The 14,931-nt window shown below is 43.8% G+C and overlaps 1 protein-coding gene across 1 annotated transcript in view; it reads left to right on the top strand.

Moving 5' to 3' along the window:
* The first annotated feature begins 8,810 nt into the window (after positions 1-8,810).
* The window catches only part of RABGAP1L (RAB GTPase activating protein 1 like), a 444,263-nt gene continuing 438,142 nt past the window's right edge, over positions 8,811-14,931 (top strand). The window contains exon 1 of the mRNA XM_059674299.1: positions 8,811-8,944. The gene's annotated coding sequence lies outside the window, so the exon portion shown is untranslated. The remainder of the gene's footprint in view (positions 8,945-14,931) is intronic.

Raw genomic sequence — 14,931 nt, 5'->3', positions numbered from 1 at the left:
TCCTGGGTGCCATCCTAGATCAGTGGTCGGCAAACTCATTGGTCAACAGAGCCAAATATCAACAGTACAACGATTGAAATTTCATTTGAGAGCCAAATTTTTTAAACTTAAACTATATAGGTAGGTACATTGTTATTAACTTAATTAGCTGGTCTTTGCTAAAAACGTCCTCAATCTGAGGGGTCGACCTCAGCGAATGTACCCCCACTTCTTCTAACGCCACTTCTTCAAAACAGACTCGCCCAGGCCGAAAACCGACTTCTGCGCATGGGCCACGAAGTTTCAATTGCACTGTACGTGCCCGCATGTGGTATTTTGTGGAAGAGCCACACTCAAGGGGCCAAAGAGCCACATGTGGCTCACGAGCTGCGGTTTGCCGACCACTGTCCTAAAGTTACGGAATCTCTTAGGGGTTCTGTATAGAGGTCTGCATTTTTAATACACTTCTGAGATGATTTTGTTACCCCAGACCAAAGAAGAAGACTGATGGCGAGGTGAATTTCAGACATCTGCCACAAGGGATGGGAGAAACAGTTTTGGGTAGGTATCCTTTTCATTTCTTATCAAATTAGAAAAGTAGCACTTTGGCTAGAATTCAGAGAGACATTTATGGGTTTGCTGGCCTCTTCTACTGCTAGGAAAGTTTCTGATCCCTATATACATATTGTTTGATTTTATCCTGATTCAGTGTTAAAAACATAGATTTGGCTGATCATACAGGCTCAGTATGGTTTTCCTGAATTGCTCTGAATTTCAGCCCTCCATAAAACTGTAAAATAGAAAACTTTGCCTTCTGTATGTAGGCTCCTCTTTGCTCCTTCTGTGATTCCCTCTTTCCTCTGGTTCTCAGTATCTCTTTTCCAATCTTCCCACTATTAAAAAACAACACCCCACAATCAAAAACCATCTAGCCCTAGCCAGTCTGACTCAGTGGATAGAGCGTCAGCCTTCAGACTGAAGGGTCCTGCGTTCGATTCTGGTCAAGGGCACATACCTCAGATGTAGGCTTGATCTCTGGCCCTGGTAGGGGCCCATGTGGGAGGCAACCAATTGATATGTCTCTTTCACATCAATGTTTCTCTCTCTCTGTCTCTCCTCCTCCCTTCTGCTCCCCCCCAAAAAATAAGTGGAAAAATATCCTCAGCCTGGCTGTTGTGGTTCAGTGGTTGAGTGTCGACCTATGAATCAGGAGGTCACGGTTGGATTCCCAGTCAGGACACATGCCTGGGTTGTGGGCTCCATGTTGTGTGGGGGGTGCAGGAGGCAGCTGATCAATGATTCTCTCTTATCATTTATGTTTCTATCTCTCTCTCCCGCTCCCTTCCTCTCTGAAATCCATTTTAAAAATATATTTAAAAAAATATACTCTCAGGTGAGGATGAACAAAAAACCACAAACAACAACAACAACAACAACAAAACCCATCTAACAAATTCATTTATGTGAGATTACTGATTAGAGTCATAAAGTATTCTTTTCAGGAAAAGTTTATTTAAATCGAGCACAAGATTTAATTCAAAACTAAAAAAAAAAAAAAAGTATTCTCAGGTAACCTAGTCAGGAAAGGATTTTTGGAGGATGGTCAAGTTCCCCTCAGGATCCTCTAAAATTTTACCAAGTAAGTTGTTACCTATTCGTTCCATTGGAAATATATCCTTAGAAAAGTCAGATAATGTAACTACAGCTTTTTCTTCTGTAACCATGCATGAAAAATATAGCTTTGGCTGCAAGTAATAAAAAGTCAAATTCAAACTTTCTTAAATAACTAAGAAAATGTATTGGCTTGGGGAACTTACTGAATCCAGAGTACGGGTAGGGCTTCAAGCTGGGTTTAAGCTCTTCCATCTTATGTCAGCTTTATCCTCAGGCTGTCTTCCGTCATGGTAGCAAAGTGGCAGTAACTATAGGACTCACATCCACCCATCACACCAGCGAGAGTAAGAGGGAAAGGACATTTCTTCTCCCAACATACACAAGGTCTGGCCTTCCTAATGATTGGACCAATTTATTTTTATTTATTTATTTTTTAAAAAAATATACTTTTAAAAAAATTGATTTCAGATAGGAAGGGAGAGAGAGATAGAAACATCAATGATGAGAGGGAATCGTTGATTGGCTGCCTCGTGCATGCCCCCTACTGGGTCTCAAGCCTGCAACCCAAGCATGTGCCCTTGACTGGAATTGAACCTGGGACTCTTCAGTCCGCAGGCCAACGCTCTATCCACTGAGCCAAACCAACTAGGGCTGATTGGACCAATTTAGACTTGCATTAGGGTCTACCCATGAACACTCACAGTGTCTGGTGAGGATAAGATTAGGCTGACTATGTACATCCATTAGGAAATATATCCTTAGAAAATTGGCCCACACCTGGATCTGGGCCTATTCCCATTTGAATCATTGCTGTGTGAACGAAAAAGGGATTCTATGAAAATAAGCTCACAGGGTGAACTGATCAAAAATTCCCAGCTGGGCAGGTCATGTTGGGTAGTCATGCTCAAAGCCTATGACTTTTTTTAGTGACAGGTTTTTAAGCAAGCCCTGTCCATTGTTTTTGTGCATTTATGTTAACACACCAGAAGTAATAGCCCTCAAAGGTGTAACCACCCTCAAGAGAGCACATTCGTACCATAGCTAAGATTTGGAAACAGCCTAAGTGCCCATCAGCAGATAAATGGATTAGAAAACTGTGGTACATCTACACAATGGAATACTATGCTGCTGTAAAAAAGAAGGAATTCTTACCATTTGCAACCGCATGGATGGAACTGGAGAGCATTATGCTAAGTGAAATAAGTCAGTCAGAGAAAGATAAGTATCACATGATCTCACTAATTTATGGATAATAAAGACCATTATAAACTGATGAACAAAAATAGATACAGAGGCAGAGCAGCATCGAATAGACTGTCAAACTACAGCGGGAAGGCCAGGGAGGGTTGCGGGGGGTGGGGTAAGAGATCAACTGAAGGACTTGTATGCATGCATATAAACATAAACAATGGACACAAGACACTGGGGGGTAGGGGAGGTCGGGGGAAGATCCAGGGGGGAAAAAAAAGGAGACATATGTAATACTCTTTGTAATACTTTTAGCAATAAAACAAAATTAAAAATAAAAGAGAGAGAGAGCACATTCGCTTGAGTATCCTGTACTCCAATCCCTGACTTGTTTTCTTCCACTTTCATGGAATCTTCTTTACATTCCCTCCTTAATTTCAAATGCACAAAAGAAATTGCATAACTGGAAAAAGAGACTCTTAGGTGGAACCAAGATGGCGGCATAGGTTAACGCCGGAGATTGCTGCCTCGAACAACCAATTCAAGGGTACACCTAAAAGACCGAACGGACATCATCCAGAACCACAGGAAGGCTGGCTGAGTGGAAATTCTACAACTAGGAGGAAAGAGAATATCATACCCAGACTCAGAGGAGGCGCAGTGCTGAAGTGAAATACTCAGGTGCGGAGTGCACGCGGAGCGGGCTGGCGGCGGAGGGCGCAGTTGTTGTTTTCAATCGGGAGGGAGTTTCAGACTCTGAGCTCCAGATCCGGGCGAGTCTCTAGGGACCCAGACTCAAATGGGAGAAGCGGGACTGTCTGGCTTCGGTCGGAACTCGAAGGCAGCTTTCTTTCCGAGGTTTGCAGCGGTTGCTGGGACTCTGTGAGGCAGAGCCCCTAGGGACGGAACTGAGAGCAGCCGTAACTGCTCACTCCACCTGCCCTGTGTGATCCCGTGCGACTCGCCCCGCCCAAGCCCTGCACAGAGCCATTGGCTGGATAGCCTCAGGCAAAGGCTAGATTAGCACCTCCCCAGAGGACAGAAGTTTTCCCACTGCAGACACAGCTGACTCTCACAGCCAGTTGGCCTGGAGGTCAAATCCCCCCAGTATTAACTACAACAATCAAGGCTTAACTACAACAAGACTGCGCACAAAGACCACTACGGGGTGCACCAAGAAAGCATAAAAAAAATGCGGAAACAAAGAAACAGGACAAAATTGTCAATGGAAGATATAGAGTTCAGAACCACACTTTTAAGGTCTCTCAAGAACTGTCTAGAAGCTGCCGATAAACTTAATGAGATCTACAAGAAATCTAATGAGACCCTCCATGTTATGATAAAGAACCAACTAGAAATTAAGCATACACTGACTGAAATAAAGAATACTATACAGACTCCCAACAGCAGACCAGAGGAGCGCAAGAGTCAAGGCAAAGATTTGAAATGCGAAGAAGCAAAAAACACCCAACTGGAAAAGCAAAATGAAAAAAGAATCCGAAAATACGAAGATAGTGTAAGGAGCCTCTGGGACAGCTTCAAGCTTACCAACATCAGAATTATAGGGGTGCCAGAAGATGAGAGAGAGCAAGATATTGAAAACCTATTTGAAGAAATAATGACAGAAAACTTCCCCTACCTGGTGAAAGAAATAGACTTCCAAGTCCAGGAAGCGCAGAGAACCCCAAACAAAAGGAATCCAAAGAGGACCACACCAAGACACATCATCATTAAAATGCCAAGAGCAAAAGACAAAGAGAAAATCCTAAAAGCAGCAAGAGAAAGAAACTCAGTTACCTACAAGGGAATACCCATAACACTGTCAGCTGATTTCTCAACAGAAACTTTGCAGGCCAGAAGGGAATGGCAAGAAATATTCAAAGTGATGAATGCCAAGAACCTACAACCAAGATTACTTTATCCAGCAAAGCTATCGTTCAGAATGGAAGGTCAGATAAAGAGCTTCACAGATAAGGAAAAGCTAAAGGAGTTCATCACCACCTAACCAGTATTATATGAAATGCTAAAAGGTATTCTTTAAGAAGAGGAAGAAGAAGAAAAAGGTAAAGATACAAATTATGAACAACAAACATGCATCTATCAACAAGTGAATCTAAGAATCAAGTGAACAAATAATCTGGTGATCATAATAGAATCAGGGACATAGAAAGGGAATGGACTGACTATTCTTGGGGGGGAAAGGGGTGTGGGAGATGCGGGAAGAGACTGGACAACAAATCGTGCACCTATGGATGAGGACAGTGGGTGGGGAGTGAGGGCGGAGGGTGGGGCGGGAACTGGGAGGAGGGGAGTTATGGGGGGAAAAAAGAGGAACAAATGTAATAATCTGAACAATAAAGATTTAATTAAAAAAAAAAGAAAAGAAATTGCATAACTGTTATTCTCTGAAACATCTGAGATCTTCCTGGCAACTGTTGTAAGTTTGTCTCAAATAAATTCTTATACAAATTATTTACATGTTTGGATGTTCTTACATCAATGGCTGCTTCACAATTCAGAGGAGTAGAAAGACATATTAGGGAGTCAACTAGTAATACCCACTATAAAAGCATTATAATATTCCACTCCATTAAATACCATAATTTTCACTCTCTCATTTTTGTTCAATATTTAACTTGTTCCAAGTTTTTTTACATTATGATATTTTAAATCAGCAGTTATAGACCAAATGAGGGAAATAGGATAGTGTATGGTACAATGGGGAATGGAGAAACTGTGGGGAAAGAGCATGCATGTCCTGTAGTTGATTGTCACCAGGTGAAAATGTAAGCCCACTGTTACCAAATCTTCTACGTTATTTATTTATTTATTTATTTATTTATTTATTTATTTATTTCCTTACCCAAGGACATTTTTCCATTGAATTTTAGAGAGAGGGAGAGAGAGAGAGAGAGAGAGAGAAATATTGATGTGAGAGAAACACTTCGATTGGTTGCCTCCTGCACCAGGGAAAAGCCTGCAACCAAGGCCCCTGGCCTTGACTGGAATCTAACCCGGGACCCTTTGGTCTGCAGGCAGACACTCTATCTACTGAACCAAATCATATAGGGCCCAATCTACGTTTTAAAGAGAAGTCGGGAATGCATGTGAAATCTTCTGACTTTTAACTTTTGCCTTTGGCTAATTTTTTTGAAGCATCATTCAGATGCTTAGACAAACTATATTTGTGTGTTAGATCTGGGCCTAGGCCACCAGTTTCTACCATGTAGAATATTTTATAACACCTTCTGCAAAAGTAAGAACTTCAGTCCTTTCCTGGACTTGGGCTGCTAGGATAGTTTTAATGTAAAGGAAGCCATAGTGGGGAGAGGAGTGAGCAGCACACACCATATGAGGAATGTTTTATTATTAATTCTTTGGCATGTACTTAAGAATTGTTTTTCTTGTGGTAAGGATGAGTTTCTACCAAATCACCTCCACGGTCTCTTATCTGGGTTCTCCTGTGACTTGCCTGTTATCTAGGTTCTCGTGTGACATCTCTTATCTAGGTTCTATTGTGAGGAACAGTTCAGTGTTACAGAGTGACCCCTGGTGATTAGAGGTGTGACATGTGGCCATGGGACAGAGTTTTCCTTTTCCTGGTAACAAGCTGGCACATGGGTTGATCCTGTACTAGTGACTTAGATGTTATGCTCCACTTTAATAGGATTGAACAGCCCATGGTGACCACTGTTATTGCTTTCAGAGGCCTAGGGAACTGAATTTGGGGAACACGGTATTTATTTTGGACTTACCATTTAAAAATTTTATTTTCTCTTACTGAGTGCAGATAATTACCACAGTGCTGCCCTTTTTGTCAAAAAGCTTCTCTCTATTTAGGAGATACCAGGAGGCAGAACTACAGCTTTTTCATCTGTGACTTTGTCATGGTGCCTAGTGTAACTTTACTAGTACTTTATTCAGTAGAGGCTCAGTACCTACTTCTTGGCTGATTTATTAGTAGGTACTACCTCAGGAAATCAATGGATGATTTGAGTTATTCTAACCCTAACTTGATTAAATATAAAAATTCCAGCATTTGAGTCAGGCCCAGAGCTAGGTATACTCTTGGAATACAGAGGTTACTAAAGGACCTCAGAGAAGGAGCTCCTCAGGGAGGAGAAATCACACAGTTGCCAAACTGGATTTGTTCTATAGACATTTAAATTAGGAAAAAAGAAAAAGAACTTGAGAGAGAGGGTTTGTTGACAAATGTCATTATTTCTCAGAAGCTTTTGGATCTAGGTGGGCAAATGAGTGCAGGGGAATTGACGTGGGACAGATTTCAAATTAAAGGAGTCATTGTAGAGCCAAATCATTAGACCCTGTACTTAATGAAGTCTTGCTGCACTATATTCACTTGTTCGGCAGTAGCATTTATGGCAGTGGTTCTCAACCTTCCTAATGCCGCGACCCTTTAATACAGTTCCTCATGTTGTGGTGACCCCCAACCATAAAATTATTTTCGTTGCTACTTCATAACTGTAATTTTGCTACTGTTATGAATCATAATGTAAATATCTGATATGCAGGATGTATTTACATTGTTACAAATTGAACATAATTAAAGCATAGTGATTAATCACAAAAACAATATGTAATTATATATGTGTTTTCCGATGGTCTTAGGCGACCCCTGTGAAAGGGTCATTCGACCCCCAAAGGGGTCGCGACCCACAGGTTGAGAACTGCTGACTTATGGAGTACTTTCTTTTTTTAAATTTTTATTATTTTTTATATTTTTATTGATTTCAGAGAGGAAGGGAGAGATAGAAACATCAATGATGAGAGAATAATTGATGGGCTGCCTCCTGAACAACCCCCCACTGGGGATCGGGCATATGCCCCCGATCGGAATCAAACCCAGAACCCTTCAATCCCCAGGGCGATGCTCCATCCACTGGGCCAAACCGGCCAGGGCTGGAGTACTTTCTTTTCTTTTCTTAAAAAAATGTATTTTATTGATTTTTTACAGAGAGGGACAGAGAGAAACATGGATGAGAGAGAAACATCGATCAGCTGCCTCCTGCACACTCTCTACTGGGGATGTGCCCTCAACCAAGGTACATGCCCTTGACTGGAATCGAACCTGGGACCCTTGAGTCTGCAGGCTGACGTTCTATACTCTGAACCAAATTGGCCAGGGCTGGAGTACTTTCTATGAGTTGTGCACTATGCTAGGCTTTGTGGAAGATGCAAAAACGGATGAAGCAGGTTCTCCAGGATTTCCTAGGGGGATAAAATTTTGCACAGATTTACCCAGATAAGGTTGAATATTAGGTGCCACAAACATAGAAACAAAGTGCAAAGGAAATCGGGAACATTTACAGATCATTTCTGGCTGCAGGATCCAGGAAGGAGGAAGTCCACACAGTTCAAGGATCAACGCTTTTTTTTTTTTGGTACATTATTTGTAGAGGAAAAGAGTTGGTTATTTTATCTCTACCTCGTTTGTACACCTCCATTTATTACCCCAACGGATAAAGAGGTGCACGTTTTCTTCTTCTTATAAACACCAAGCAGTGCTTAGCGCTCTCCTGTTCAACCCCGTGGGTTATTTCTCTCTCCAATCTCCCCGAGTCCCACATGACCCACTAACAAGGGAGCGTTTCATGAGCTCGTGACACCGTGCAAGAGACACAGACAAGAGTTCGTATTCTTTGAGGAGGACTGGACATTTAACGAAAGGATGGAAACCAGGTTTACGAGCAAGAAAACCATCGTCCCCAACTCAGAATTCTCCAACAACTCGCTACCGCTGCTGTGGCGTCCCGGGGGGCGGTTCCGGAAGGCGGCGAGCCGCTCTCGCCCCTTCCCGGGTCCCCCCTCCAACAGCCCCGGTCCTGCGGGACCTCCAGCCCCGAGTCTGGCAGCCCCGCGGCCAGGCCAGGGCCGCGCGCGCCGCCGCCGCCGCCGCCCTCGGGAGCGCGCGCGCCGCTCCCGATGGCCGACGTGCGCGTCCCCGATGCACCGCCCCCGCGGCCCGCTCCCTCCTCGCCTCTTCCTGCCAGCGGCCTCTCCCCCGCCCTCTCGCTCCCTCCGCCTCCCGCGGCTCTGGCTGCCGCGGAGTGAACGGGACCGGCCCGGCCGCAGAGCGCGGGCGGCGGCGGGGACGCGGCGCCTGGCAGAGTTGTGGCGGCCCTGCCCGCGGGGACGTGAGGAGGTGAGGCGGTCGCGGCTGCCTGAGGGGCCGGGTGGCCAGGGGCGGCGGGCCGGGCGGGGGTGTTGGCGCCGGGGCTGAGCTGAGGGAGGAGGGTCGAGGAGGGGGCCGGGCCGGGCCGCGCTGCGAGGGGACCTCGGGAGGAGGGCACGGGGCGCGCTCGGGACGGTCGATCGCCGCCCGGACTGCGAGGTTCTGCGGGGTGGCGGCTCCTCGCGGCCGGGGCGGGCGGGGTGGGCGCCCCTCACCTGGGGGCGGGTGGCCACTGGGGCGCTCGGCCCCGGCCGTGCCCTCCTGACATTGCCTTCGCCTCCGCGGTGGCCGCCGCCGGGGTCGCCGCCGCAGCAGCCCCGCGGCGCCGGGTGGGGTGTTTTCTTGCCCACACTCGGGTTTCTTTCCGTTCGTGCCCGGGTCGCGCCCTCGCACTCCCCCGTCTCCGCCCGGCACTCGCTCGCCTCGGCTCGGCTCCGCTGTGGAGTCCTGTGGTTTTGCCGCGTGGGACGGGCTGCGTTCTGGGCAGATGTCCACCTGCGAGGAACGCCCCGCGCGGACGGACCGTCCGCCTGGCCCGACAGCCCCGTCCAGGTCGTGGGTGCTGAGTCCCGAGACTCGGCCGAGTCCAAGTTTCTGAGACGGGCGAGGGCTTCGCACCGGTCGCCACGGTGTAGGGCGGGCAGCCGTGCGCCCGCGTGTGGACGGGGGCGCCAGGGGACCGCACCGACCGGGTTTCTAACCCCTGGTGCTGGGTATGCCCCTTGGCCCTCGCGGGGAGGCTGATCTTGGAAAACGTACCCCGATTTAGGTGGTCCGTGGCGGAATTGAGGGTTTCATGAAAGTGAAGGGAACCGCCAGTCTCAGATAGGGAGAACTTCTGCTTGCCTGACGGATTTCAGTGCTGTTTGGAAACTGATCTCAAGGCCTGCAGGTTTAATACATGTACATTTCCTTGTGCATCCATGGCGGGAGGAGGTACGTGGTTGCTTGTTACGATTCTGGAAACACAATTGCACGAAAGCCTGCTGACTTTTCTCAGACTCGTGTTTTTATATTTGGTTTCTGCTGTACTTCGGAAGATATCCAATCCTAGGACAGCAGGAGATACAAACATGAAGTCCGCTTGCGGTCAAATGGGGAGTGGATTTTGCCCATGGAAAATATTGGTCCACGAGCTGGTAGCCCTGGAGAACTGGCCTGTGATTCATTGTCTCAATAGAGAGTCCCGTATGAAACTGATGATGAAATTGCAGAGGGGAAAGACAAGAGGAATTTCATATATACATTATCATAAAATTGTATTAAGTGCTCACCTGCTTGGGGAGTTAGTTGAGACTCTGAGTTAGACTGGTGTCTGTATTAAATCGGTTCAAAATGTGCTCTTTTTTTTTAAAAAAAATATTTTTTATTTCAGAAAGGAAGGGAGAGGGAGAGGGTGAGAAACATAAATGTTGAGAGAGAATCATTGATGATGGGCTGCCTCCTGCACGCACCATACAGGGGATCCAGCCCATAACCTGGTCATGTGCTCCGACCCAGAATCTAACTGTGACCTCCAGGTTCTTAGGTCAAGGCTCAACCACTGAGCCACGCCCAGCCGGGCTGTGCTCTTATGTTATGTATTAATAAGTCATCTGGGAAGAATTGGATGTCATTGGGCAGTGATTAACATGTGAACATATTATATGGCTTACTTTGTATGCTAGAAAGCTAGAAACAGGTAGTAGGTCCCAGTACTACTGGGGCATATAGTGAATAGACCTAAAAAGATGTGACTATAAATGTATGAAGCTTTTTTGGGGCCTGAGTTATTTGATGCCAATCTGTATATATTATAGTTGAGATAGTCTGAGAATTGTTATTCCTTAGCTACTTGTTGCATGATTTATATCATTTTCTTTTCATTCTAGTAGTTATTGTGATATTTTTTATTTGAATGACAGACTTTTATTAAGCATGTGAAGCAGGAATTTTCATATTTCAGCTTATTGATTCTAAATTTATGACTTCTAAAGTTTGTATTTAAAAAATTGTTTTTGCCTTAATCCATTCTGAATTTGTTGAATTCTTGTATATTTATTTGAACTCAGATGAAACAGCTTTAAAGCTGAAAGCATTTTTATCCATTCTTTTGGAGTAGTCAAAAGAGGGAATTCTGTTGTGCTGAGTAAAAATATTATGAGTGGGAGATAGCCAGGCTTGTAGAGATTAACTCTGAAGAGAGTAGTAGCAAACATTTTTTGTATTTAGGGTCTGCATTCTAGCTTGCCATTGTCTTGAAGTGGTGTGGGGATGATTATGGCTGGATAGAGGGTGTTTGGAGAATAAAATAGATACTGTAGCCTATGGGATTCCCATGATCAGAGTTTTTTGCTATGTCCCACAAATTTTTTAAGAAAGATAGTTTTATTGATTTCAGAGAGGAAAGAAGAAGGAGAGGGAGCTAGAAACATCAATGAGAGAGAATCCTTGATTGACTGCCTCCTGCACGCTCCACACTGGGGATTGAGCCTACAACCCAGGCATGTGCCCTGACCAGGAATCAAACCATAACCTCCTGGTTCATAGGTCGACGCTCAACCACTGAGCCACGCAGGCTGGGCAACATACTCAGTTTTTAAGGAGAGCATTAATATTCTCAGCATGGAGACTTGATTTGACTCTTGGCTTTTCAGAGTGGGGAGTGATTTTCACTTTATGATCAATGGACCTTAATAAGGAAGATGGGATTAAGCAGAACTTGTATCTCAACATTCTCCTTTTCATACTTCATTTACATGCCATATTGTACTCATTCAGCAGATAGGATGCCATCATTGTTTTGAGTATAGTAAGTTTGTGCTCATGCTGACTCCTTTCTGACATTTTGGGGGGAATTTTTTGGTGTAATTTTTGGGGATTTTCCTGGGAAACTTTTAGGCATATATTCAGTTGATTTGGAGTTAGATTTAGGCTAAGATTTGAAATTCTGAGCCTCTATATTTGAAATTCTGAGCCTTCTTGTTTTCTAAATAGTCTTAAAAATAGAAAACACAATTCTTTATAAACACTCATGAACAATCTGGTTACAGATTTTGTTGTGATAGACATAGTACAGCCAAAAATATATTCAAGAAACTTTTCCTCTCTTTGCCCAGTTTAGAAAGCTTAAATAAGAAGTAAGAAAATAAAGTATTTTTTTGAATAAAAGCCTGATTTTCCCACACTACGAAGTCTAACAACTGTTTGCTGTGGTATTTTCCCCCTTGCCTATTCTAAATTCAGTAAATACTACCTGTCTCTAGTCCATGGCAAAAACTTAATTCCAGTAGGGAATTCTTAGTGATGCAGGTCTCATTGAGGGATGCAAGTTTATGCTGGGGAATTTGGCTTGGAAATGTTAAGTATGGAAACTTACTTTATTACAATATTGGTATTCTCTGTACCCAGGTTCTCCGAGGGGTGGGGGTGTGGCACAAACATCACAATATTTGGATTTTTGTTTTCAAACTATAGGTTTTCTCTTCCTTTCCTCCTCTTCCCTCAACCCTTCGCTAAATGAGCCTTTGCTACTTGTGGGAATATATTGTGTCCCTCAGGTGTGTGGGGCTGAACAAAGGCTGAGAATCTTGGTCCTTTGCTGATACATCCTAAGCCAAATTTCCACTCCCTATAATTTGCCTGTGTTACTTTCATTTTTGCAGAGAAATACAAATTGTGGTGAAGAGACTACAGATGTACCCAAGAGTAAGATTTATTGCATTGTGTAGTACATGTGGAAGAGACTAGGTGATTATTTAGCTGAGTATTTATTAAATTGTTTTGATTGTGACTTATAGTAAGAAATACTTATACCCTGATTCAACACATGCTCACCAAGCTGAAAGAGAAGTTTGGCAAAACAATACTTACTTTTTAGGACCTTGCTAGAGCTGGCTCATCATACTGGTTTGCAAGGCAGTTATGCATGTCTCTTCCCACTTAGTCCATGTTCAGTGACATTATGTTGGTAGATTGAAATCAGCCATGGTGGCAGTATTTACACCAGGGGAATCAGCTAATGGTATATTTTAGGGTTTTTTCCCACTCTGTATAGCAACTGTTAAACATTTATAGCACTCTACTGCCTACAACACACTTTGATATTTTCTATTTAATTTTACTTAAAAAAATCTGGGTTTTGACCCCTTAATTTGTTTTACAGCCAGTTGATGTAGCAGCTTACAGTGGTTTAGTCCACCTCTTTAGTTTGCAGATATACATGCTAAAAGACTAAAGTTGAAGGTTATATAGTTAGTTGTTAATGATGCCAGGTCTCTGGACTCCTAATCTGGAGTTGTTTCTAATGGATTTCTCTTCTGTCTTAACCCAAGCTGTTCATGTAGCTCAGTTGAAGGGCCTCATACTAGTATGTGCAAGACACTGCATTAAGCACTTTGAATAGAGATGCTTAAGGCATGAACCTTGACCCTGAGGCCTTTGTGCTCTTGTGGGGGGTTAAATATGGAAGCAAAGATAATGTAAGGCAGAAAGTATTGTGTAGTAAAGAAATATAGATAAGGTACTACAAGAGTTTAGTGCAGGGGTTCTCAACCTTGGCTGCACATTAGAATCACCTGGGAATCTTTTTAAAATCCTGGTTTCTGGGCCTCATCCTCCAGAAATTCTGTTTCTTTGTTACTAATGTTGTGGCCCTACCCCATAACAAAGAAACAGAATTTCCGGAGGATGAGGACCAGAAACCAGGATTTTAAAAAGATTCCCAGGTGATTCTAATGTGCAGCCAAGGTTGAGAACCACTGGTTTAGTGAGAGGAGGGAGAGATTACTTTTAGTTGAAGGACAAAGGAAATGATGACTTTTACACCATGCTTTGAAGAATGGATCGGATTTGGACATGTTGAAATAAGATAAATAGTATAGAGAGAAAGGCCTTTCTGGGCCACGGTGATCAAAAGGCATAAAGGGAAAGCTAGGCAAGAAAGAGTCAGCACCAGATGGTGAAGGGCCTTGAATGCCAGTGCCCCTTTCTGCTTTTCAGTTTACCTTTCATTTTTGTTTCTGGAGTCACCCGGTACTTCTTTTTTCGTTGTTGTTAATCCTCACCTGAGGATATTTTTCCATTGATTTTTAGAGAGAGTGGAAGAGAGAGGGAAGGATAGAGAGAAACATTGAAGTGAGAGAGAGACACTTGGTTGCCTCCTGCATGCACCCTGACCAGGGCTGGGGAATCAAGCCACAACTGGTACATGCCCTTGACTGGAATTGAACCTGGGACCCTTCAGTCTGCAGGATGATGCTCTATCCACTGAGCCAAACCAGCTAGGATCACCCAATACTTCTTAACATTAAATAAACTTTATATGCTGTGCTCCTAATTAGAATGTGACCCAAAGAACACTTAGGTATCTATTCTTAGAGTAAAAGCTGAAGGGAAAAGTATGTGTTAGGGAAACAACCTTAAGTTTACAGTCCTAAAATTGTTGCAAAGGGAAAAATATTTTTATTTTTTTTGTAAGGAGATACCATTTTTTTTTTGTTTCGCCAAATAGACAACATCAAATTGGCTGTAGCAGAGCAGGAAACTGTTTTGAAAGTCTCTTCAAAGTGCCCTCTAAAACGTGTTTTTTAAATAACTGGGACTTAATTTTTGGAGGCAGGTCTGGTTCGGACAGAAGCATTTTATATAGATGCTCAGCTGAGCTGACTAGCTTTCAGAAATTTAGGGCAGCAAGGCTGGGTATTTCACACCACAGCCAGCTGTGGGAGGGATTGATAGATTTTTTCACTCAAAGAAGTTCCTTGGATTTCAGCATTTATGTGTGTGACAGCCTGTATGACAGGATGTTTTGAAGTCTTAGATGGAGCTTGCCTTGTTCCACAGTGGAATTAGGTGCCTGGAAATGAAGATAAATGGCCTCAAGTTGTGTCTGTTAATCAAAATGAGGCACTGGTGGCAGTTCTCAAGGTTTTCTGTCTGTTGATGATTTCACACTTATTGCTTCTAATTAAAATGAT

This window comes from Myotis daubentonii, chromosome 18, assembly GCF_963259705.1.
Source record: "Myotis daubentonii chromosome 18, mMyoDau2.1, whole genome shotgun sequence".
Taxonomy (NCBI): domain Eukaryota; kingdom Metazoa; phylum Chordata; class Mammalia; order Chiroptera; family Vespertilionidae; genus Myotis; species Myotis daubentonii.
Note: the sequence above shows the minus strand (reverse complement) of the source record. Positions and strands in the feature narration are given on the sequence as shown.